This window comes from Hirundo rustica, chromosome W, assembly GCF_015227805.2.
Source record: "Hirundo rustica isolate bHirRus1 chromosome W, bHirRus1.pri.v3, whole genome shotgun sequence".
NCBI lineage: Eukaryota > Metazoa > Chordata > Aves > Passeriformes > Hirundinidae > Hirundo > Hirundo rustica.
In genome coordinates, this window is record NC_053487.1 from 31,349,304 (window position 1) to 31,375,146 (window position 25,843).

The 25,843-nt window shown below is 48.3% G+C and overlaps 2 pseudogenes; both read right to left on the bottom strand.

Annotated features, from left to right (window-relative positions):
• Positions 1-4,250: 4,250 nt before the first annotated feature.
• LOC120764819 (probable G-protein coupled receptor 174) lies at positions 4,251-5,225 on the bottom strand (annotated as a pseudogene).
• A 13,005-nt stretch (positions 5,226-18,230) lies between these two features.
• LOC120764820 (choline/ethanolaminephosphotransferase 1-like) lies at positions 18,231-20,576 on the bottom strand (annotated as a pseudogene).
• Between the last annotated feature and the right edge of the window lie 5,267 nt (positions 20,577-25,843).

A 25,843-nucleotide genomic window follows, 5' to 3' on the forward strand; every position in this document is an offset into this window, starting at 1 on the left:
TGGTGGAAGCTGATGTGAGCCTGACTGGAAATGAGTGGAAGAGACACCCTATTGTGACTGGCCCAGAAGCTCCATGCATTTTGGGCATAGACTTCCTCCGAAATGGGTATTTCAAAGACCCAAAGGGATTTAGGTGGGCATTTGGGATAGCAGCTGTAGAGACAGAGGGTGTTAAGCAGTTGAATACCTTGCCTGGACTATCAGAGAACCCATCTGCTGTAGGTCTTCTGAAGGTGGAAGAGCAACAAGTGCCAATTGCCACTTCAATAGTGCATCGCCGACAGTACAGAACAACTCGAGATGCTGTGATTCCCATCCATAAGATGATCCGTGAGCTGGAGAGCCAAGGGGTGGTCAGCAAAACCCACTCACCCTTCAACAGCCCCATCTGGCCTGTGCGCAAGCCTGACGGAGAATGGAGATTGACTGTGGACTACCGTGCCTTGAACGAAGTGACTCCACCATTGAGCGCTGCTGTGCCGGACATGCTGGAACTCCAGTACGAGCTGGAGTCCAAGGCAGCAAAATGGTACGCCACAATTGACATTGTTAATGCCTTTTTCTCCATTCCTCTGGCTGCAGAATGCAGGCCTCAGTTTGCTTTCACCTGGAGGGGCGTGCAGTACACCTGGAACCGACTGCCCCAGGGGTGGAAACACAGCCCCATCTGCCATGGACTGATCCAGGCTGCACTGGAAAAGGGTGAGGCTCCGGAACATCTACAGTACATCGATGACATCATTGTGTGGGGAAACACAGCAATGGAAGTGTTTGAGAAGGGAGAGAAGATCATCCAGATTCTCCTGAAGGCTGGCTTTGCTATCAAGAAGAGCAAAGTTAAGGGACCTGCTCGAGAGATCCAGTTTCTAGGAGTAAAGTGGCACGATGGAAGGCGTCAGATTCCCACTGAAGTCATCAACAAGATCACAGCAATGTGTCCACCAACCAACAAAAGGGAAACACAAGCTTTCCTAGGCGCCATAGGTTTCTGGAGGATGCACATTCCTGAGTACAGCCAGATTGTGAGCCCTCTCTACCTGGTCACCCGCAAGAAGAACAATTTCCACTGGGGCCCTGAACAGCAACAAGCCTTTGCCCAGATCAAGCAGGAGATCGCTCATGCAGCAGCCCTTGGCCCAGTCAGGACGGGACCAGAGGTGAAGAACGTGCTCTACTCTGCAGCCGGGAACAATGGCCTCTCCTGGAGCCTTTGGCAGAAGGTGCCTGGGGAGACTCGAGGCCGACCACTGGGATTCTGGAGCCGAAGCTACAGAGGGTCCGAAGCCAACTACACTCCAACAGAAAAGGAAATCTTGGCCGCCTATGAAGGAGTTCAAGCCGCCTCAGAAGTAGTAGGCACTGAAACACAACTCCTGCTGGCACCTCGACTACCAGTGCTGGGATGGATGTTCAAAGCAGAGGTTCCCTCCACCCATAATGCCACTGATGCCACATGGAGCAAGTGGACTGCTCTTATTACACAGCGCGCCCGAATGGGTAAACTGAATCGCCCTGGGATTTTGGAAATAATTACCAATTGGCCTGAGGGTGAAAACTTTGGCCTCACAGATGAAGAACAAGAGCAAGTGACACGTGCTGAAGAGGCTCCACCATACAACCAATTGCCAGCAGAGGAGACGCATTATGCCCTTTTCACTGACGGTTCCTGTCGTATTGTAGGGATGAACCGGAAGTGGAAAGCAGCCGTGTGGAGCCCCACACGACAGGTTGCTGAGGCCACTGAAGGCGAGGGTGGATCAAGTCAACTTGCAGAACTCAAGGCTGTTCAATTGGCCGTGGATATTGCTGAAAGAGAGGGGTGGCCGAGGCTCTACCTCTATACTGATTCATGGATGGTAGCCAATGCTCTGTGGGGATGGCTGAAGAGGTGGAAAGAGGCTAATTGGCAGCATGGAGGGAAACCAATTTGGGCTGCTAAGGAGTGGAAAGACATTGCTACCAGGGTAGAGAGACTACCTGTGAAAGTTCGCCACGTAGATGCCCACATCCCCAAGAGTAGAGCTAATGAGGAGCATCGAAACAACGAGCAGGTAGATCGGGCAGCAAAAATAGAAGTCTCAAAGATTGATTTAGATTGGGAACACAAGGGAGAGTTGTTTTTAGCTTGATGGGCCCATGATGCCTCAGGCCATCAGGGCAGAGATGCCACCTATAAGTGGGCCCGTGACCGAGGGGTGGATCTAACCATGGACAGTATTTCTCAGGTTATCCATGACTGTGAGACGTGTGCTGCCATCAAGCAGGCCAAGCGGGTGAAGCCGCTATGGTATGGCGGGCGATGGTCCAAGTATAAGTATGGGGAAGCCTGGCAGATTGACTACATCACCCTTCCCCAAACCCGCCAAGGCAAGCGCTACGTGCTCACAATGGTGGAAGCCACCACGGGGTGGCTGGAGACCTACCCTGTGCCCCATGCTACTGCCCGAAACACCATCCTGGGCCTTGAAAAGCAAGTCCTGTGGAGGCATGGTACCCCTGAGAGAATTGAGTCAGACAACGGGACTCATTTCAAGAACAGCCTTATTAACACCTGGGCTAGGGAACATGGCATTGAGTGGATGTACCATATTCCCTACCATGCACCCGCTGCAGGCAAAGTGGAGAGGCACAATGCATTGTTAAAAACCCAGTTGAAAGCATTGGGTGGGGGATCTTTCAAGAATTGGGAGCAGCATTTGGCAAAGGCCACCTGGTTGGTCAACACCCGAGGCTCCACCAACCGTGCAGGCCCTGCCCAGGCTGAGCCTCTGCATACAATAGATGGAAATAAAGTCCCAGTGGTGCATGCCAGAGGTCTGTTAGGGAAGACAGTGTGGATCAAGTCTGCCTCAAGTTCAGACAAACCCATTCGTGGGGTTGTCTTTGCTCAGGGACCAGGTTGCACATGGTGGATAATGCAGAAAGATGGAACAACACGATGTGTACCTCAGGGAGATCTGATTGTTGGGTGAGAATCATTTACAAACATCACTGTCTGCTGAATGTAATTGCCATTGTCTGTACATTAAACCACGCAGAATGAAATAGAAGGAAATGTGTAAGTGAGAGGGTATGTGTTAAGTGTTGAAAATATGAGCAAGTGTTGAAGGTATGAGTAAGTGAGAGAGGAATCCTGCTGCCCTGCAGCCTGGGGCCTGGATTCAGTGGCTCAGTGTGGAACGTGACAGGAGCATGATGGGTATTGCTTGTATTCTTTTTTTTTGTGGGGAGAATAGATGGAAGTTTTATGTGGAATATACATTGGTTCTGTCTGTAAGTCGACGATATGGGGATAAGGGGTGGAAGATGTCCTGGGGTGACTGTGTATCCCCAATCGTCTGTTGGGTGCAGGGGGGAGGGCAAGCGCGGTTTGTTTTTCCCCAGGAAAACTCTGCTCATCGGAGTGACCTTGAAGCGGGGGAGTTGGGACACGGCAAGATGAAAGAAGCTCTGTTGTTTTTTTTTCCCCAGCAGTTAGTTAGTTTAGTGCTAGCGTAGTTAGACGCTGTAGTATAGCTGAAGCTGAAGCTTTTTTGCCTTTTTTTTTTCCTTTTTCTTTTTTTGTCTTTTTTTTTTTCCTTCCTTTTTGCTTTTTTTGCCCTCTCCTCGGAACTGTTCCAACCTCTCCGGACTAAGGACCTGGGGAAGCACCAGGGGCCTCCACAGGGGACCCACCCCACCAAGACCAGCCCTGTACATCTCCTTTTCTCCCAACGTCAGCGGAGACGGAGCGGTGGAGCACAGTGACGACCCTCAAGAGGAGACCTTCTCTTTTTAAGTTTGTTATCCCTCTGTAAGCGGCACGAAGCTCTTGTCATCGGGTATTGTGCTGGGAGTGCTTTGCCTGTTTAATAAACAGGTTTTTTTCCACTTCTCTCTGAGGAAATCTTTTTTCCCGAACCGGTTGGAGGAGGAGAGGGGGGCCCCGTGGGAGGGTTTCTCCCAAAATCTGCCTGAAACCACTACAGTATCTCAGCATGCTTTTTTGCTTTGATTCTTTGCAGGTGCTGCCGCTGCCCTAGGCATGCCAAGGAATAGAGGTGATTGGGCGAGTCAGCATTTAGGCAGGGTGACTCATAGGCGAGCGTTATGCAGCAGCATGCTAAGCATGTACCTTTTCATTTTGCAAGTATCCTCTGGGCAGCCTCTGGAGTCAAATGAAGATTTGAGGTAAGCCAGGGCAGCGGTGTGGAGGAGTCCTGGGGATTACTCTTCTGGAGCATGATAGTCACATTTTCTGTTTTGTTGTCTTATGTACCATGAGGAGGTGCGGAGCCAAAGTTTGGAAATGGCAGCACTGAAGTGGACACAGAGAGCGGGATGCTGTCCTGCAGATCCTGCCTGGAGAGGGGTCTCCTGAACTCATCCGTGGTGAAGTAGTAGATGATGGGATCCACGCAGGAGTTGAGGCTGGCGAGACACAAACCCACGGTGTGGAACACCGAGATCTGCACTCAGCCCTCGCAGATCTGCCTGTTTTTCACAAAGAAATCCAGTGGGAAGCTGATGTGATAAGGTGCAAAACAAATCAGGAACACCAGGGTGCAGGTGGGGATCATCTTTAAAGCCTTTTTCTTCTCACCCTCATCCTGGGAAGCAGAGTGCCTTTCTTTTTGTGATAAGATTGTCTTCCAGGAGCAGTACAGGATGATGAGCAGGGAGGTCATGAACCCCACCAACTCCCCTGTGGTCATCAGCATGATGGAGGTGGGGAGGTCGAGTTTCTTGATGGGAAGATCCACAAAACAGGCATTTTTATCAGCCTGGTGCTGCATCCTGAGGAGCAGGAAAGGCAGGCAGCCCACACAGACCACGACCCAGCCCAGGATGCTGATGTAGGCATCACAGACACACCTGCAGTCACTGAATTTGAAGGGGTGCATGAGGAACAGGTACCTCCTCACGCTGATGCACACCAAGTAGTAGATGCTGGTGTACATATTAACATACTTCAGGTAGAAGCAGAACAGGCAGAGACCTCCTCCGAACTCCCATGTGCCTGTCAGGTAGTAAAAAATCCTTAGGGGCAAGGACAGCACCTGTGATAAGTCAGCAATGGCTAAATTGATCATAAATATCATGGCCCTTTTACTCTCTTACATGTAGCCATAGATGACCCCCAAGGTCAGGGTGTTCCCGATGAGCTTGGGGATCGGGATCACGATGTAGGTGATGCCATAGTAGGGCTTGAGGTCTGGCTCACTGCAGTTGGAACTGTTGCTCATGGTTGTGCTCTGGCTCCATACTCAGCCCTGGCATCATAACACGTCCATCCTGCCTGTCCTGCAGCCAGGGTGGCCTCAGGATCCAAAGGGAACAGTCCAGCCCTGGAATCTGTGTGGGAGGCTCTGGTCACTGGCTCGGCATGGGGAGTTTCGGCATGGGGGGAGTTAATTCCAGTCCTGCCCTCGTGCCCTTCTCATGCTCTTGGTCAGAGCTTGCTGGGGTCACCGGCAGGAGGGATCCACACCAGGAAAAGCATCGCTGTGTGCCCAAGTGGACAATTCCTCACTGGAGCTGTCTCTGTCACCTTTTGGGTGGCATTTCAGCCTCTTCTCTCAACACAGGGGTTCAACAACTGACATGGCCCCACAGCTGGAAGACAAAGGTGCAGTTGAAGCATTGTTGGGAGACAAGGGAGGAACAGAGCAAGAGTTATGGGAGAGCTGGAAAGAGCTGGAGCATCTCTCCAGCAGAAACCTGTGTGGCTTTGGTGGTGATCAGCTCTTCTGCTGCCCAGCAAGCACCATGCCCTGTCCAGTGGAGGTGCAGAACCACCAAGGAATAAAAAGAAATCATGTTCATTTTTTGCTACAACCCTAGGGGTGTTGCTCTTCCTCTGTCCCAGCATGTGGTCAGTGCTGAGATGGTCTGGTGAGCACTGGACCTGCCTCCCTCCCTGGGGATACTCTCACCTCCCACAATCTCCTGAGGTGAACACTCCCCTGGCTTCCCAGGAAAGCCCTCAGAACATTCCCACCCTCCCCAGCTGCAGGTGACAGAAGGAAATCTGCTTCTCCTGTAACCCATGTGCACACAAACCTTTCCCCTAGTGCAGTCACTGCCTCTGTGTCATGGGGTGGAAGTCCCAGGTCAGTGGCTTTCACCAAACTAGGGTCAACTTTTTAATTTCACTTTTAAAGATAGGACATAAACCATCCTGTAGCAGTGTGGCTGGATCGTGAAAATGCTGCTACCTTCTCGAAGTGTCTCCTTCACAAGCCGCTCAGAGCAGACCACAGGAACAGCCTATTTAAGTCCAAGCACACATACATGTCTCAGCAGAGGAAAGACAGGAAGGGTCTCCTGTATGATGTTTTCCAGCAAGGTTTATTTCAGCATGCCAACAGGATCATGGGCAGAAGACCCAGATCATGTGCTGCTCTGGGGTTAAGTATGGGGTCAGTGGCCAATGGTCTGAGGGCACAGGGGCAGTACAAAGGGCAAGGCAACCTATAGAGGGGTATGAGGGATGAACAATTGGGGAGGGCAGGGTTAAGTGACCAATGAAGGAAGCAATCCAGGGTAGACTGGCAGTAGTTTTGCAAGACACCATGAAGGAAGTCTTCTCTTTCAGCCTAGGCAGGGAACCTCTATGGTAAATCTTCCCAGGGCAACCCCCTGAGGGGATTTTTAGGGTTACCACACCATCCTTTGCAGAACTACTTGCATTTGATCCAATCTGACTTTCTCACAGCTGCTTTTTCTAAGCCTGTCCTTACCCATTGTGCACATCTGGGGCTGTTGGTAATACCAGAACTGGTAGTAAGGAGGCTGGAGGTGGAATTTATTTAAAATTGCAGGCCAAATAGGTGGTTATATCTGAATGTGTCAGACAAAAACCTTAGCCAGATCTGATAAATCTAGAGGAAATTCAGATCTCTGCCCAAATCCTCTCAGGTTTGAAGAATTAGCCTGCAGGTCTAAGTGGGAGAAGTTTGTAGGTACCATCCCAGATGCCAAAGGCCCATTTATTTAAAATGTTTTAATTTTTTTAAATTGTTTTTTAAAATTTTAATTTTAAAGGTAAAATAACATCTGATGCATTCCCTGCTGCTTTTTTCCCAGTGCTTCGGTACAAAATGTGAACACTTATTAATGATGTTCAACACTTGCTGGTGTGATGGCACTGAAACTTTGAAGTAGTTTTTGGTGGAAACAGAAAATCTGCCACAAAAGGAAACATGTCTATTTTTGTATTTTCTCTCAGCAAGGAGACTGAGATGTCTTCCTTCCTTCCTTTTAAAGAGGGAGCATCTAACCCAAGCAGAGGAGTAAAATGGCTCATGAAATGATCCTGTTATGCTTCAGAAGTGACAATCAGTAATATTTTATTTTTAACAATTTTTTTAATAAATGTAAACTAGCTTGTCTCTCCTCTCTTGTTGGCAGGGGCTCCTGTCACCCACTCAGGAAGATTCTATCATGCTCTTTTTCCTCTAGCTGCATTCCCAGGTGGGAAAACCCACCTTAACTCCACCTCTGGGCCATGGGACACACAGAGGGAAGGACAAAGTGCACCCCCAGCCCTTCCACATGTGCACATCTTAATTTTCCTGCTGGCCCCCAGCTCCTGCCCTTCCTCATCCCCATCGCACAGCAACTTTCCCGGAACTCCATTCCCTGCTCCCTCCAGCCTGTCCCTGGGGCAGGGAGGCACTTGCAGCACTTTCTGCCTCTCCCTGTGGCACAGGGGGGCCCCGAGGCCCAGCTGAAGGTAGGGAGCAGCGAGGGGGTTCAGCCAGGGCACCCAGAGGTGCTGGGGAGGGGGTGTAAAAACTCAGCAATATGAGAAACGGTGCTTTGGAAATCCCAAGCAGCACCATCACAGAGTTCAGCTCCATGTGCTGTGTAAAAAAACAGCAGGATGCTAAAAACATCTCCAGAAAGAGGAAATTTGGGTTTGCATGCTCTGTGCTTACTTCCCCCTCACTGCAAGGGGGGGGGGAGGCGGTGTTCCACAGGCACAGCCTCCTTCTCCCCCTGAACAGCTTTTCCCCCTGATTTTCCCATGGGTACCCCCAAATTCAGCCACGTTGGGGCACTGGATGAAGATTTGTGCCTAATGAGTCAGAGCAGCAGGTAAGAGTTGCAGCCAGCCAAAAATCCACTTGTTAGAACTGGGTACATCCTGGGTAAAGCATTTTCCACATACTAGAGGGCAGCCAGGTATCCATCTGCTCCATGAGAACACCTGCAGGAGCTGGGGATGTGGGAGCAGCCCCTTACCCTGCTCACAGGTGGGCTCTGCCCCACAGCCTCAGCAGTGCTCAGGCTCCTCACCTGAGGCTGCTTAGAGGTGTCCAATGTGGATCCTTGTTAGCAAATCCTGAGGGTTTAACCCACAGCAACTCCTAAGCCCAGCTGGGTGGGTCAGATGCTTTGAGAGCAGCTCCTGGTGGGTCTCAGTTTGTGGGTGCTGTCCCTGCTGCTGCCTCTTGCCTGGAACCCTCTCAGTTGGGATCTGCCAATGGCTCCTGCTCCTCCATGGAGCTAGGTGATGGATCAGCCTGGATGGATCCTCCACCAAGCCCTGCTCTTGCTACTGGCCCAGGTGAGCTGGGGGTGCTCAGTCCCCTCATGTTCAGTGTGCGGATATGTTAAGAACACATAAAACCTGTGACAGGGGCACAGCAGCAGCACCCTGGCATCTCCTGCTCACTTACCCTCCTGGAGGATGTCCTGGTTTAGGGCAATTTTGTGAGAGAACCCCTGAATGGGGTCCCTCTGGGAAACAAACCCAAACAGCCCCTCCCCCCAACCAGTCAGGGAAAAGAACTTCCTCAGAAAAAAGTGGAAAAAACTATTTATTTAACAAAGTGCCCACAAGCATAAAGAATGAATAATATGAAACAATAAAACCTCTCATTGCTCTGAAGTGGGATGGTAAATTCAGAAAGTCCTTGCTGTGGGTAGCTCAGCTCACTCAGTCTGTCAGCTCCTCCAGTGCTGGAAAAATGCCATCCTGGGCCCCAGGGGGTGCAGGCATGAGATCTGACTGTCTCTCTGTGTTTTTTCAGTCCAGTACAGGTTTAAACAGTCCTCAGACAAGCACAGTCCAGGAGCAGGAATGCAGAGGAGTGAATGCTGTTTTCAAAACAAACTCCATGCATCTTCTTTCTCCCCCTCCACTCTTTAACGTGGCGCTCTCTCTCCCAGAGCCCCTGCTCTGTTTTTGCCTCAGCTAGCTTGAGAGAGAAACCATAGCCAGAAGGATTTTTTCCCTCAGGGTCTTAAAGATCCCAGAGGCTGCAAACCTTTTCCTTTAGAGAGAGAGCAGGTCCTCATCGATGGCAAAAGGAAAGAGTCTGCCCTTGGTCTGAGGGGAATCACAGCTTTATTCTGGGGTCCTGCCCCTGCAGGGTCCAGAGCCCAGTCCAGTCCCCATCCCAAGAGCTGAGAGAGATTTTTCCACATGCTCCCCTGGCTTTTATCCAGGGGGAAGAGGCTAGAGGCAGGGACAAGCCACTACCCAATCAGGGATAAGGTGGGAGTGGAACAGTTGGATTACATTCCAGTGTGGGAGGATGGGAGGGGAGAAGGAGCAGGGACAGATCTTGTGATGCTACATTTTCTATGAGAACAGGGTGGTACAGAAGAAACCATTACAAAACCCAATATAAAAATGAAATACAATATAAACCCAAATAATGCACTACAACAACTCTCAGAACTAGTCTCACAGCAGTGATTGTCTCTCCAGGATCCTGCTTCATAAATCTCTGCTTCTTGCTCCTCCATGATGAGCCTCCCCTTACCAGCTAACCCCCTCTTTTATCTCACTCATCCTTATTGGCTATAGCTGTTACTCATCAGGGGTGAGGCTTTATTGGTTAATTAACACAGCTGTTACTTATCAGTGGTTACTTAGTCTTAAACATACAGCATAAACAGAACAGACAATTGGGGATACAAGCATCAAAACGTCACCCCAGGACAGGGAGCTGGGCTGGGCTATGCCTGGCCCCTCTCTTCTGTTTTTCCTTCTTCTCCTCCACCACCTAAAATAAAAGCAGATCATGCACAGGGGAAGCATCAAATGGAAATTCAATTTCCTGTGGGAGTGAAGGTGGGGTGAGGGTGGCTTGGTCCCTCCAAAGGGGCCCTGTGGGGAGGGAAGAGCTGGCCCAGAGGTGGCCTGGGCATCTCCCAGTGCCCACTTTGTTCTCTGGCTCACCTGAAATGCTGCTGTCCTGCTTTGGCAGGAAGTAGAATTTACAAGGTATTAACTGAAAACAGAAATGCTAAGCCCAGAAACTGAATGTTGTATGGGCTTGTTTTTTTGTTCTTTTAACAAATGACAGAAGAAGAGAGTTCTCTGCCTTGTTTCCTGGTAGATATTTCTGATTGATCTCTTTCTCTGTCAGAGCAATGTTGCTCCTTGCTGTGCTAACCAAATTCTAAGAATATGAAGGGGAAAAAAGAAATACTCTGGTTTAATGCCATGAGAAATACTCTGCTTTTGCATTTTAATCCTTGCAAAAGCTCATGTCCTCCTTTGTTAATATTTATCCTGGTTAAGAAGGGAAAATAACCCAGAGCAGCAGTGCTGTGTGTCAGCCTAATCCCCCACCCTCCTTCTCCCTTCCTGGCACACCCTGATGTTCCTGGGAGATGTTTCTGGCACCAAAGTTTTGAGTTATTCCCCCAAACCATCAGCACACATCCCCCAGGGATGCACAGCCACGTCCCTGTGCTGTGATAACCCTGTCCTCTTCCTCCCTGGTTCTTGCAGTCAAATGGAAATTGGCCCATGGAAAATCAGCGTGGTACCACTTGTGAGGAGCAGACCACTTGGGAAAATTCATGGGACAAATAGAGGGAGACAAACCCAAGGAAAACATGGAGCAGTGGGAATCGGGTCAGTTATCCCTGTGTAGGGGGGGGATGGGGCTGTTTGGCCTCAAAGACCCCCTACAGATGAGTCCCATCCCAGGTAGTGCTGGGTTTGCAGGGGCTGAGAATCACTGGAGTTGGGGTTAATCCTTAAATTCAGCTGCTCACTCAACAATAGCAGAAAACAGCTTGAAACTTCAAGGCTGGGTGTTTTAACTTCAGCTATCCCGCTCCTCTCACTTGGATGCTCAGAGCATCACATGGGCACACACAGGAGCTCTTCAATAAATGAACTATTATCTCCTTACCTATAACTGGGCTTACTCTGCATCTCCTCCCTTCTACATATTTACTGTGGGAGTTACACCAGGTCTGTGGTGAAGGCAAGACCCCCCTGGCTGTCCCTTAACTGTCACATCCCCTCTCAGCACTCCCAGCAGAGCTGCACAAAATCTATGGCACAACCATCAAAAAAAAGCCCAATTGAACACACCCAGCCTGACCCGAAGGTAACCAGGACAGAGGAATTCCAGCCCTACCTTTACTGGCCCAGAGGCTGCCCCAGTGTGTGCAGGGCTGCAGAGATCCCCATGGCAGGTCCCTCCCTTGCTGAGCAAAGCAAAAGCGCAACTGGCGGGGAGCGGCTGTGCTGTGGGGAGCAGGACAGGCACGGCAGGGCCCCATGGCACCGCTTTGGTGTGTCCTTGCCCTGGATCCTGCCTAGAATCACCCACTTTCCTTCTCTTTTGGTGGTTTTTACAGATGTTTGTAAGTGCTGATGGTCTTGGGGTGTTTTGGGAGCTGTCCCTGTGAGGTTGGTGTCACCCCAGTAGCTGTTCCTGCTGCCAGGGGTGGGAGTTAGGACCCCTCAGCTCCTGGGGACAGGGACCCGCTGGCAGAGCCCCTCTGTGACAGGTGGGGAGCTGAGCCTGAGGCAATGAGAGGATTCATCTGTAGTGGTGTGAGAGTTGTTTTATTAAGTTATTATTTTTGTAAGATTTATAAGTAATTTTTGAAATGGTTCAGTCCACTGTACCCCCCTGTATTCTGTAATAGTTTTCCCCCTTATGAGTTGGTTATATAACCAGACATTTTATGCCAATCATTCCTTCCTTACACCTGTCCCTGTCAATCCCCCCTCTCTCCTCTTGGTCACCCTGTCTGTCACTTCGAGACCCTTCCCTGGATTCTGGAAAGATCCAGGAGAGGTGTCGAGTGATAGGCTGGTGCCTGGGGAATCCCCTCCTCCCCTCCTGTGATTTGTTAATGGTTCAAAGGTTGACACCCCTGTTACCACCCCCGTGTTCCCTGGCTGGCTGACCCGTTGTCACCACCCCTGGATCCTCCCCCGGTTATAAGTGGCCTCAAGGCTTTGACCTCTGCTCTCTCTGGGCAGCAGTGGTCTGAGGCGGAGCTCCTTGCCGGAGTCCCCTTAATAAACTACCTTCTACCCTGCCTAAAGAGAGTCGACCCTTTTTCCGTCGCAGCAGTCGCAACTCCATCAGGTCCACTCGCTTGTGTGGGGAACCAAAAACCCACCGGGAGGAGGTTACTCACCCTGCCTGTAACCCTGACCGATCCACGCTGTCGCAGTGCAGAACTGAGCTAGCCTGTGCGCCTGCCAGGCGTGATGGGACACTGCAACATTCATCAGTTATTTTCCTTCTCCAGCTTTCTGGGAAAGGCTCCTTCCCTCTCACCTGGATGTTTGCAGTCCTGTGCTCAGTCCCTGCTCCCAGTGATTTGGGGGGCTTTAAGGTCCCCCCGAAGCTGATTGTGGGCAGATTTGGGCCCACCAAAAGCAGCGAGTTCTCCGCGGTCATTATTATCTCATTCAGGGGATCCCCACAGCTCTCATGGAGCAAACCAGGGTGAGAGCCAAGGGCTCTTCTTTTCCAAGCGTGCCATGAAGTGGTGTCACCTACAGTCACATTCCTGGGCCATCGTGGTCCCTGGCCATCGGTAGAGGGCAGAGCTGGCTGCGCTTTCAGTTTGAAAAGCAGCACTTCCCTGCTTATCCAGCGGAGGACTCCAGCTCAAGGAACATCAAGAATTCTTGTTAAGGGAGCAATGATTCAGTTGGTTAATTTGAAAAGGTGACTTAGCGAACCATTTCCAGAGAAGTTCTGCAGAGATTTGCAACTTTTTAATTTGCATTTATTCATTTTTCTTACACATCTTCCCAGGAGAACAGCATACATATATATATTACACCTGCTCCTTTAAAGCATCGTTGATTTACTCATCACAATTCCAACTTAGGGTTTGTAGCTCTCTACACTCCTTTTAATGGTGGTTTACAGGAGATTTATGGCTCTTGCAGCCTCCCAGGGCACAGGGTTTGTCACTCTGTGGTGGCCATGCCCCTCTCTAAGGCTCTGTGGACTACATCTCCCAAAAATGCAGCTGTGTGGCTGATGCTCCTGCTGGTTAAAGCTTTCAGCTTTATTCTGAAGCTGCTGATGACTTGATGGGCTTTAGTTAATGTGGGAGCCAGAGCTTTCAGCACTGGGATCTTCTCTGCACAGTTGTCTCTGTGATGCAGGGCTGGGTTTTGGACTGATGTTTTTGCGCTGGCAGCAGTGAGGGTTGGGGTTTAGTGTTGAAAGGCGGCTCCTTGGTGCTGTGGTCTCACTGAGCCCTCAGCAGAGGGTGCTGCCTCAGCTCAGTCTTGGGGTGTTTCCCTAATTTCAGCAGCATCTGGGATGTGAAACTTTCCCAGCACCTCCCACCAGCTACCTCTACCATGCTCTCATTTATTTCCTCCCTCTCCCCAAAATTGTGTGATGTGACACCCAGGGGTCCCCAGGCTCTGCTCCCGCTCCACCAGCATTTCCCTGTGTGACCCTAGCACCTCCCTGCCTCCCACGAGGATTGAGGGGGATGGTTTGGAGGTGACTTTAATAGACAGTAAAATTGAGGTCAGTCCCAGGAATCACCAGTCCCTTGTGGCTGAGTAGCACCTGGGCTTGGGGATGGGCTCCTTTGCTTTTCCCACTCCAGCACGTGATGGATTCTCTGTTTCACTGCCATTTCCACAGCAGTCAGCCTGGTTATGGGAAGGAAGAGCCTGAGCTCGGGGCAGGGAGTGGATGTAGGGTACTGAGGGAGGTTTTATTTCAAAACCACTTTGCAGAGCACCCCCAAATCCTGTTTTGCTAGTGCCATGCTCTGTGTGCATTGCCACTGGCACCCATCCTATTTCCCATCACTCCAGGAGAATTCCTGGGATGTGGGGTGGGAATTGAGGGTGCCTTTACCAGCAGGCAAGTGCCAGTCTCTGAGTTCTGCTGTCCTCAGGGAAACCCTGGCTGGACCTTCCAATCCTGCTGTGGTTGAGGTCAACAAAAATCAGGAGGTCTTGGAGCTGGGCATCAAATCACAAAGCAATTATTTTACAGCATCAAGTAAAATTTTAAAATTGTATTTTTCTCTTGTATTAATTTTTTTTCTTTACTTACATTTGTATCTTATAAGAATTGTAAGTTCTCAGTTTATCTAAGCTTGTGCTTCATGACCTTGTAGGAGCTCCACAGAGAGAACCAGCTGAGGTCTTTCTGATCTGCACTGCCTGTCTTTAATAGAAATAATTCCTGGGAAGAGGTTTTCTGTCTGCTCTCCACATGGCTGGGGCTGTCCCATGGGAAAGGATCATGTCTGGAAAGGGGAAGCAGATGCAGGTCCATGGATGCAGCTCCCGGCATCAACAGGGCTCACGTGGAGCCAGGGGTGCAGCCATGCTGCTGACACCAGGCTGAGGGCTAAGAAGTGCTGTATTTCCCTGCCCTGTGTGCCTGCAGCAGGGAATTCTCTTTAAAAACAAAAAAATCCCAGCAAAAGGAGCAGGGCTGGGCGATGGCATGGCAGCATCTGCTGGGAAGGATGTGCTGGCTGTGCAGGGATGAGGCTTTGGCTATTCCTTGGAATGCTGAGCACCCTCCCAGTGCTGAACATTGCCATGGCATCCATGCAGAATTCCCAAATCCTCTCCCCTGTGCCCTGAATAGGACCCTGGAGCATGGGAGGGGTGATGGACACACCTGGGGTTGTCACACAGTGCTGTCCCACCACACCCCAAACTTGGGCTTTTGCAGGGTGTTGCTGGTTGAGCACATTAATCAAAATTTGGATTGGGGTCTGATGAAATCATGGCTGTCTGGAGAACAGCTCCCTGGCTTGGAGAACCACTCCCTAGCTCACCTGGGTTTGAAACAGCAAAATTCTCTTTCAGTGTGTCGGAGTGTGATTGGAGTCGTTGGTGTTTGTTCCTTTGCCAGGGACAGCACTTCCCCTCTCCAATACGAGGTGGGTGGGTGGAGAAGCTGCCCCTTGCCAGCAGTGGTGCTAAAAACCAAGAGAGGCTCAATTGTGAGGGCTCCACAGAGGCTGAATGGTTTTCCAGAGGCAAAGTCACATTTGGGCTGGACTGGGAGCATGGTGTCATGGAGGGAGGATAAAGGTGTTTTTAGCAAGGAGAAAAACAGCTCCCCTCCCTCCCTGTGGGGCCCTAAAAAGTGTCGTGCAAGGGACAGCTTGGATACTCCCAAGTACTGCATAATTTTAGGGATATGTAAGTGTAGGTTTAGATGAGATCTTGGGAAAAAATTGTTCCCTGTGGGGGGGGGAGGCCCTGGCACAGGTTGCTCAGAGCAGCTGTGGCTGTCCCTGGATGCCTGGAAGTGTCCGAGGCCAGGGTGGATGGGGCTTGGAGCAACCTGGTATAGGGGAAGGCGTCCCTGCCATGCAGGAATGGAATGAGCTTTAAGGCCCTTTCCAACCCAAACCATTCCATGATGATCCTATGACTGATAAAACAGGAAGCTGGCAGGCACTGGAAGAGCAGGAAACACCAGTTTGAATTGGAAAAGTGAAGGTGATTTTTGAAAAGAAAGAAAAACAAAACAAAAACAAAAACAAAAACATGGGGAACAGCCAGAGTCAAACACCTTCTTCACAGAAGTAGTGGTGAATGCTCCATTTATTGAGGGTACACAGGGTTCTTTTATACATATATCATTCTTGTGCATAAGCTGTTCACATGGCATTTTACTACTCACTATTGGCTAGTGTTATCTGCATAAGCATTCCTTTGCAGTTACCTGTTTACACTTTGTTGAGGGAAGAAGCTGGTTCTCAGGCTCATTGTCCTGGTTCTCAGGCTCAACGTCCTTGACAGTGCTAAAACAACAGAACTTTCCCAGCACTGTCAGGCCTCTCTGTGTCTGTCTCCAAAAATCCTGCTTACAATTCCCCCTTTTTCTTTTGCACAAGCTAAGCATTAGATATTGTCTTACACAACATATTATTAATACATGACATTACACAATTTAGTACTAATAATTTTACCACTATAAGTAATAATATAACAAACACTTGCCTAATAACAAACTTCAGCTGTCTTGTAATCTTAAGGCTACTTAACTAATCTCTAAATACATTATCACTTTCTTTTACATCATGTAATTTGTTCTTCATTAATTGCAATTTTTGTGAATTGATCCAGAATGGTTGGACAGGTTCATTCAACACATTCCTTCAAACTCTTCACACCTATGGTTATGTACTAAAAGCAAAAATCAATCACAGCACGTTTGTAAAACAGCATGGTTAACACCGGTAACATCCGCTGATAGCTTACCTAAAATTTGACTAGTTAAATTCAATTCTGATTTGGTCCAGCATGACATCTGCTTTAATGTGGTCATTGCTCTGGCAGCTGTTGCTCCTGGTATAAACATGGATATTAACACTGTCCTAGCTTGGGACTAGAATTTAGGATCTTTTATGTCTGTACAGTCCAACTCATGTATGGCATGTTTTCTCCGAGTGACTTTTGCCAAAGTTATCAATGCGGTTATGTTAGGGTGAAACAGGGCAAGCTTCCCTAAATAGCATGGGCCCCCATGTGGGCTGGCTGGAACTCCATTCCAAGCGCGGTCCCCACATATTAAAAATGTTCCTGGTGGAAGGCGTCGCGCTGGTTTGCCAGTCAAATTACATTTGGAATAAAGTTGTTGGTATACACTGCTACTAGATAGTCAAGCTGAATTTACTGCAGCCCATTTCTAGCTATGCATATTTAGACTCTGCTCTGTGGGGGACTCAAAGGACACCCAACCTCCCTTGCTTCTATTCGTAGAGCTGGCATTCATACATTCAAGGAGGTCTAATTCTTCCGGTGCTGAAGTAAGCATATCATTAAGTTGCTCTATAATTTTTCACTGCCAGCCTTCATCAGCCTGGGCAACTGAAACCTGACACTCACACCGTGCTGTTTGCCACAGTAAAATTCAGCATTGTTTCATTTTTCACATAACCTTTAAATTTGTGAGGGCTCCAAAGGGGTGTTCCTGTTAAACAAGTTCTGAATGGGTCTTGGGGATTGGCCAGGCTAAGGCAAATAGAATCCTGTCCAGTCATTTTGGCAAATGTCACCCATACATTAGTTCTCTTCGAAAATTGATGAGCTAGTTGAGAAGATCCTGCAACACTTGTTGACACCATGAGCAAAAGGCACGCAACACACGAGAACGTCTTACCATGCGGACCTACCATATCCCTCTCTTAATGGCCCACACTGTCTGCGCAAATCCCCAATCTGCTACTCCACCAAAATCATCAGGAACAGGGTTAGGTATTCTCAACACTACCTGTGCTGCTTGATAAAAGGCACCAAGGGTACCACTATAGCAATGTTCACACAAACCACCCTTACACCAAAGCTCTGGTGTCTCTCAAATTTTGCACCACAAACTCCACAGCTCACTTCTATAACTACTACTTCCTGACACTGAGGACACTTTTTCTTGCCACTCATGCAAGTCCTGGGAAAGTTCCAACGATCCCAAGGGGCCTTGGCGATCAAAAATGCACACTACAACCCAGTCTGGGTCAGGAGGGTGTTGTTCATCAGCGGCCTCAACCACCAACTGTCTCCGCAAAGACTTGATGATGCGTGCTCTTCTTCCTTCTTTTCCTTCCTTGCTGGCCGAGTCCATTTACTCGGCATCTATTGTGGCCCAGATGCAAAGCTCAAAGGCTTGGGTGCAGCTGTTGTCGAATTCGCCTCAGAGGTGTCCTGATCGCTGACCAGCAGGTTTCAGAGTGACAGATTCCAGGGCCCTTGGAGATCTGTCAGTCTGGGATGAATTTGAGATCAGCTGCTCGGGCCAGAAGTGTTCCTCTTATCTTCTCCGGAGCTGACCATCTGGCTTTTTATCTTCAGAGGGCCTGCGGTGTTCACTGCGTGCAGAAGGCTTACTGTGACCCTGTTCAGCATGAAACCGCTTTGTCAGCAATGCACGAGTAAAAACCACCCCAGCTTGGCTCTTACTTGGCAGCTGCTGCAGCCACACAACTTAGTAAGATATCTTTGGGTTTTCACCAGCTTAAGTCTTTAGTAAATAAATTCCAAGTGGACACTAAACAAGTATTTTGCTAAGAAATGATGAAATGTTAAAATTAAAAGCAAGTCAGATTGCAGATGTAATTATACTACATTAGAAACTCCAGTTGGTGGGGATCCATTCACCATATAGAGAGAAATTAGTAATCAAGGTAATTACAAAGACAGAGCATTTGTTTCCTGCATGCTTTTCCAGGCTTGGAACCAACAGAGGTGACTACATGGAAAGTTGACTAGGGTGAACTCGGAATTCACTCTCTCAGGCAGGAGACTAGTTAAGGAGTGTTACTGATAACAAAGAAGAAAAGTTATACAACATTGATTATTATAAATTACTTTGTTCTCATCTGCTTTTAGCATTTGTCTCTTACAAGTCTTCATCCATTCCTGTAGAAACCTATCTCTTTTTTCATTCCCCTGTGGCAGCTCCCATCCCTAGTGGTGGTTTGAGTGCATGGGGCAGCCCTTGATGCAGAACATGTGGATGTGCAGGTGGGCAGCAATTCCGGTTGCACACGCTGACACAGTATTGGAGCAGGTTAAACAGGGACAGGATCAGGGCAATCCAGAGGACAATATACTTATCAATAAAGCCGTTAAAACACTGGTCAAGGAACAGCAATGCTGGGCCTATGAATGCTGTGTCATATAAGTACATTTCACTCTTGGTCATGTGGGCAACCACCAGTTGATTTGTGATCTTGGCAGACACCAGGCCAAAAGTCAGGATGTAGAGGCAGAGATGCCTCTCAAAGAGCTGCACAGCAGATTTCTTGTAGATCATTGCAGCCAAGACAATCATGGAGCCAATATGGAGAAAAGGTGGGAGGACACTTGTTCCTTCTAAAGTGGATCCATTTTTGCCAACTACACCTGAATATTCAGTCTTGGAATCAGAGATTGCTAGAAAGATGGTCCTCCAATCACTGCCAGTAAATGCATGATTATTGTGAAGATTTGTACTTCAGTCACATCAATCATACTGAAGCACAGCGTTCTTGAGACGTACGTCTGTCAGTGTGCGCAGTAAAACATGAATGTCACAGCAAAACAGCAGAAGAACATCCAATCAGGGTTGGTGTCCAGCTGCACAACAATACAAGTTTCTAAAACCACAAAGACTGTGGACAATAAATCACAGCCATGATTAAAAAGCTCTCTTAATGGAGTGCTACTATTTGTCCTTCTTGCTTGTTTTCCATCTGTAGCATCCAAGGACTGGAATGCCACAGGCACAAGCAACGAATGTCCAGGAAGGTGCCTGCCTTTGAAGCTGTTGAGCAGTAACAGAGTTGTAAATATATTATTAACAGTTTGATGATGGTGATCAGATTGGGGGCAATCCAGGCTGGAGAATGGATATCTGCACTATGAATCCAATCTAACACTGTTCGAGCACTTTTCAGATTTCAAGCTGTGCTCTTTTACTGTGGTTTTTTTTTTTTTTTTTTTTTTTTTTTTTTTTTTTTTTTTTTTTTTGCCTGTTGCAAGATTTTCCATTCCTGCTGCTCACACACAGGATTGCCATCTCTGAACACGACAGGACACGCTACAGGACATGCCATGTGTCCTGCGGGTTCCCACTGTCCTTCTAGTATAGCATCACCTATAATTTTGGACCATCGAGTCATGGGGGGGGCAGGCAAAGGTGTTGCCTGGGAACTGCTTTCTGCAGTTTGTTCTAGCAATTGTTGCATTGGAGTTAACTGGGAGCTGAATGATGTTGGCTCCTCCTGATTTTTAGCATTTATTGTAGATAGTTCTTGGGCTTTTTCCAGCAGCAGCTTAGTTGCTGCTTGCCCTCGCTCATCCAGGCGTTGCATCACTGCCTGAATTTGATCAGTCAGTTCTTTTAAACTAGTCGTGGGTTCTGCCGTGGGTTCTGCCAGGGGTTCTGCTCCATCATTGTGGTCCTCCTCTAATTTATCCGGCAGCGGAACATTGTCGGGGGAAGGTGGTCGACAGCAGGGGTCACGGGTTCCCCTCTCTTGGTCGACCGGTGTCTCTTCGGGCACAGCCGAGAAAGGGGGGGAACTTTGCGCATGCGTTGTGGGAGCGGTGGTGGCGCTGGGAGCAGCGGCGGCCCCGGCCCCGGCCCATGGTGGCGGCGGCGGCGGCGGCGGCGGCGGCGGGGGGGCAGTGCGGCCCCCCGGGGGCCGCTTCCTCCTCGTCCTGCCTGTTGCTGCGGGGCGGTGCGGGGACGGTGCGGACTCCCGGGGTCGCTTCCTCCTCGTCCTGCCTGTTGCTGCGGGGCGGAGGGAGCGGCGGGCACGATGGAGCCGCTGCCGCGGAGGGACGGGGGCGGTCCGCGGGCCGGGAGCGGCGAGCCGGGCATCGACCAGCGGCGGTGCCGGGGCCCCGGAGGCAGCAGGAGGGCATGGCAGGGACCCGCGGCGCCTCCCTGACTTCGCAGTGTTGGGGGGTTGTTAAATGTCCATTTCCCCGCGCCCAGTTAATCAGCTTTTGCAGTACTTTTTCTGCTACTGTTTTTCCTCTCTCAGAGAGTATAATAATAAATAACTTCAATGCGGCAGCAAATTCGCATTCCATGCTTGTTGTTGTCAATGGGGCAGGGAAGTGAGTACTCAGAGCCTTCCACCTTTTTTCAAGAAACTGCCCCATTCCCCTTACCAGCTCAGCCTCGCACTCTTTGTAAGGACGGCGAGCTTCTGTCTCTGCTGATGCATCTCTTGGCAGATCAGCGTCTGTCCGCTATTTTCCAGAGGTCTCACCTCAATGCAGCTGCATCTGTCGGTGAGTTCAGCGTCCAACCGCTCAGCGTCCCACCGCTAATTTTCTCCTCCGGGTCGTCACCCCAAGGTCCCTGTTCGGGGGCCAATTGAAGGTGATTTTTGAAAAGAAAGAAAAACAAAACAAAAACACGGGGAACAGCCAGAGTCAAACACCTTCTTCACAGAAGTAGTGGTGAATGCTCCATTTATTGAGGGTACACAGGGTTCTTTTATACATATATCATTCTTGTGCATAAGTGGTTCACACGGCATTTTACTACTCACTATTGGCTAGTGTTATCTGCATAAGCATTCCTTTGCAGTTACCTGTTTACACTTTGTTGAGGGAAGAAGCTGGTTCTCAGGCTCAGTGTCCTGGTTCTCAGGCTCATAGTCCTTGACAGTGCTAAAACAACAGAACTTTCCCAGCATTGTCATGCCTCTCTGTGTCTGTCTCCAAAAATCCCACTACAACAAAATAGTTACATTTTGTATTTTAACTAAATAAAATTTAACAAAAAATCATTTAGGCTTTATGGCATTCATTTGTATAGCAAAAGAATTATATCTTATAATTTAAACAAGTATATTTCCACAAAACCTAAAATCAACTTTACTAAAACAACTTTACAACATAACAAAATATGCCTAAGGAAACTTGTGTCTGGTTCTGTCCCCGCACTGGGCAGGAGATGACCTCTGGCTAGCTCGGGTCAACACAGCCACAGAAGGTCCCAGTTCGTTTCGGCTTCTCGGCTTAGCAGCTGGACCCAATAGTGTTGTGACAGCCAACAGCGGCAGAAGAGAAAAGGCTGGCTCTCAGCTTAGCAGGTTAAAAGATGTTTATTAGCTCAAGAGCTGAGGAGCAGAGAGAGCGCTCCGGGCTGCGAGCTGAGAGGCTGAGAGGCTGAGAGAGTTTTTTCCTCCCTCCTACCCCTTATAAACGGGGGAGGGGTTCCAGGGAGGATACTACAAGACAACAAATCAGGGGATTCAGGGGGTAACAAGGTGTGCCCACCCCCAAGCCTTGGACCACTCAAATCCAGAGCTAAAGGAATTCCCCCCAGGGGACCTATCACCTGAAGCCCTCTCCCTGAGATTTCGCAACCTGGGAGGGCTCCTCAAAGTGATAGACAAGCTGCCCCAGAGAGGGGGGTTGGGGCAGAGGGGATGTTACAAGTCAGGTGAGGAGTGGGAGGACTGACGAAAAACACCTTATTATACAGACAACACAAAAGGGATACAGAATTGGGGATACAGTGAAACGAACCATAACATAAACTTCTTATAAAAACCTAATAAAACAGTTCTGCACCACCACAGAAACTTAAAGATAACATTATTAAATTTATCAGAGGAATTAAACTGCTGCAGCTTTTTAAGATTGCTTATACAATAGACTTGAGTTTGGCCTAATAAAAGTAATGGGATATAAATATTAATGGCTAAACTAATAAAAATTTAGTTATATAATTGTGCCATAAGTTTTACACAAGAAACTTGGTTAGGTTAGTGGGTTTGTAAAACTGACACATATAAACAGTTACAAAGTTGGGGGTTCAAATTATTCTAAAAACTAAGCTATTATTTATTGTATTTGCATTCTATTAATATACATGAACAGTTTTAATATTAAGTCTAATTTTAATTTAAATGTGGCAAGGAAAAATAATTATACTTAAATCACTAAATAGCTATACTAAAAAATTCACAATAAAATTACTTTGTTAAAACTATGAAGCAAAAAACAAACAACTGGTAAAGTGGACAGTAGAGTTTTATGTATTAATTATAGATAAGTCTGAAATAACTGCTACAAATAAGGTTCAAAATTTGTCTTGAATGTGAGCAAAAGCATGTTAAATTTATGACTTAGCCAATTACTCCCAGTGAATCATGCAGTCTTGCTGTATGTCTTGGTTTGGGGACAAATTTGGGAGAAAACCCCTGTATAGGATCCCTCTGGGAAGCAAACCCAAGTGGCCCCTCCCTCCAACCAGTCCAGTAAAAAAAAAAACCCTTTGGAGAAAAGTGGAAAAAACTATTTTACGAAACAAATGAAGTGCATACAAGTATAAAGAATGAATAATATGAAACAATAAAACCTCTCCTTCTGAAGTGAGATGGCAAATTGAGAAAGTCCTTGCCGTGGGTGTAGCTTGGCTCTCTCTCAGTCTCTCCTCAGTCCCAGTCCCTCCGGCGCTGCTGGAAAATGCCGAGGTCCAGGCCCCGGTGGGCCGCAGGTGCAGCCCCCAGGGCTCCCCTGGGTTTTTTCAGTCCAAAGCAGGTTTAAACAGTTCCAAGAAAAAGGGAAAAAACAGTCCAGGGAATTTCTCTGCCCTAGCTAGCTGAAACTAACTAAAAGCAAAAAAATAAATCTGTCCTGCAGTCTCTCCAAGCCTCTGCCGAACACCCCGTCTGCAGAAGAATGTGGAGGAGTCAGGCAGTTTTCTCAAAACAAACTCCGCGCTTCTCCTTGCTCTTAGAACCAGTCTTAAAGGCACAGGACTCAATATACAGCACAAACAGAACAGACGATTGGGGATACAAGCATCATAAAGTTACCCTAGGACACTATGTTACTGATATGTAGGAAAACACCACATCTATACAAACACCTGATATGGAGGATGTTTATGAATATAAAAATATAGGATTTTAGAAGCAGCTTTTAGTGATTTTGTAAAAGTAAAGAAATAGCTTGCACTGAGAACACATAAATATTATTGAGCTTGGTTGTTAGGTAGTTACTAAGTAAAAGTCATATAGGTAAGATGTATAATGTTGAAACTCAGCAAAGCGGGACCTAGGTATTTGTCAAAGATTGATAAAGCAGAACTTTGTGGCTTGAATACAGCAAAATCAAGCTCCTAATCTTTGGCAAGAGCAAAGTGACCTGAAAAATAGCCAAACCTCCACCACACCTGCCCAGAAGCGAAGATCAACCTGAGGAAGACGTCGGCCTTCCTCCCAAGACCCCAACTCAGGACCACCAGGAGGCGTGACAGCTAATTAGAATATGAAGCAAGAGAAGGCAGGGAACGGGCGGGTGGGGAGATGTGGGTTTGTGGGATAAATGTGCATTTAAACCTGGAACTTGTCTTGACTAGGTACGCACGGTTTGGAGGAGATATTCCCCCATGTGTCCCAGGTGGAAATAAAATAAACCTGGTTTACAATTATCTAATTGTAAAGTCCTTATTCTATGCTTCACACCTTTGAATTTTTCCAGTGACAATCCTGTTAAAAATCATAAATCACAGGTTAAATTTTAACAGAGTTTCAGTCAGTAAGTAGCACCAGTAGGTATTTTAATGTGCTATAGCTTCAGCATGCTGTGCAGGCTACAGGTGTGCTGGCTGGCGCCAGGGAGGGGGCTGCACCCGCTGCAGCAGCAGTAGTAGCAGCAGTCGCAGCTGCGGCTCCTGGCAGGCACCATGCAGGGGGGAAAAGATCTGGTTCAGGGTCAAAGGGGTACTCTCCATCACCATCACTGTCGTCCAGGCAGTAGCCAGCAGTGAATGCCCCTACGGATCGTGAGGGGCCCCTCTCCCTCTCACTCCTAAGAGGGGAGCTGTGGGCTGTGTAGAGAGGGATGCAGTCTTTCCAGATCATAAAGAACTCTGAGGCTCTGCCACAAAGGGAAGGCAGGAGGCATCCTCTTTATCTTTAGCATGGGAGTTTTATTGGGCTTTCAGGACCTCAAAAATCACCTGCCAGGAGGGTAGCATTTCTGTAACTGTTTTGTTCCCCTTTGTTGCACAATCCCAGTTTCACTCTCACCTTGTCCCACAAATCTGTCGTAAAGATTGTGGACTTGGTAACTCCTGGTAGCTTAACTGCTGTCCATCTCAATAGAGCTTTCAAGTCCTGTGAAGGCAAGGATTTGCCATGCTGTTGTATCAGCTTGGTCATAAGTTCAAAAAGGTCTCTTTCCTGAGCAGATATCCCCTGCCCCATTGTCCCCTGCAGCTTCCTTTCCAGAGGGATTTAGTCATCTCTGGCCAGCTTCCCCCTTCCTTTCAAGGGCACTTAGTCCTGCAGGGCTCACTGACAGCCACTCAGCTAGGCGGACATCGCTAACCTCACAGAGGGCACCAATTGTTGGGCGATTGAAGAGATGGGGTCCCCATGGTTTGCATCATGAAGCCAATTTTATTGAACACACTGCTGGTTTATATACCTTTCAAGCATAACAACTATATCTATGTGTCTTAGTAACAGTGCTTAACTATGGGCTAGTACAGACTTGTACAGGTATGTACTGTCTTGCACACAAACATATAAACATACACCTTGATCTCTTCCTTCTTCAGGGTCTTGCCTCAACTTGCCAGGGCTTGTAGCCCTCTAGCACATCTACTTCTGTAATGAGTTTGACAGTACTTTGAGTCCTGCTTCCAAGCTGTATTCCCATACACAAGGGTGAAGCTGCTTTGTGTGAACAAACCTCCTCCTCCCCCTGCTTTTCATACATCCTTCAGGTGTATCCTGTCAGATATTCTCAATGCTGGGCACTTGAGAGATGCTGATCATCTGCATTTAGCCCCCTGCCCACAGGATACCAGGCTGCAGGAGAAGAGACCTTTATCTGGAGGCCTTAGATAAAGTCTCACAGTTATTTAAAAAGTTATTTTAAAAGTTCCTTTGTGTCTTCTGCCTTTGAAAGCAGAACATTGCCAAGTGTGAAAGGCATGTTAGCATTAGGGATGAGCCAGAGAAACAGAAATGCCAAACAAAAACATGCTCAAGTTGAAAGGAGAATGGAGAGGTTGATCCATGTGTGTTGAAGGATGAGGCCTGAGGTTTGTCAGTCCCTCAGCTTTTCATGGTCAGGAATGTTGTGGTTTTCTGCAAAAGTTCTCCAAAA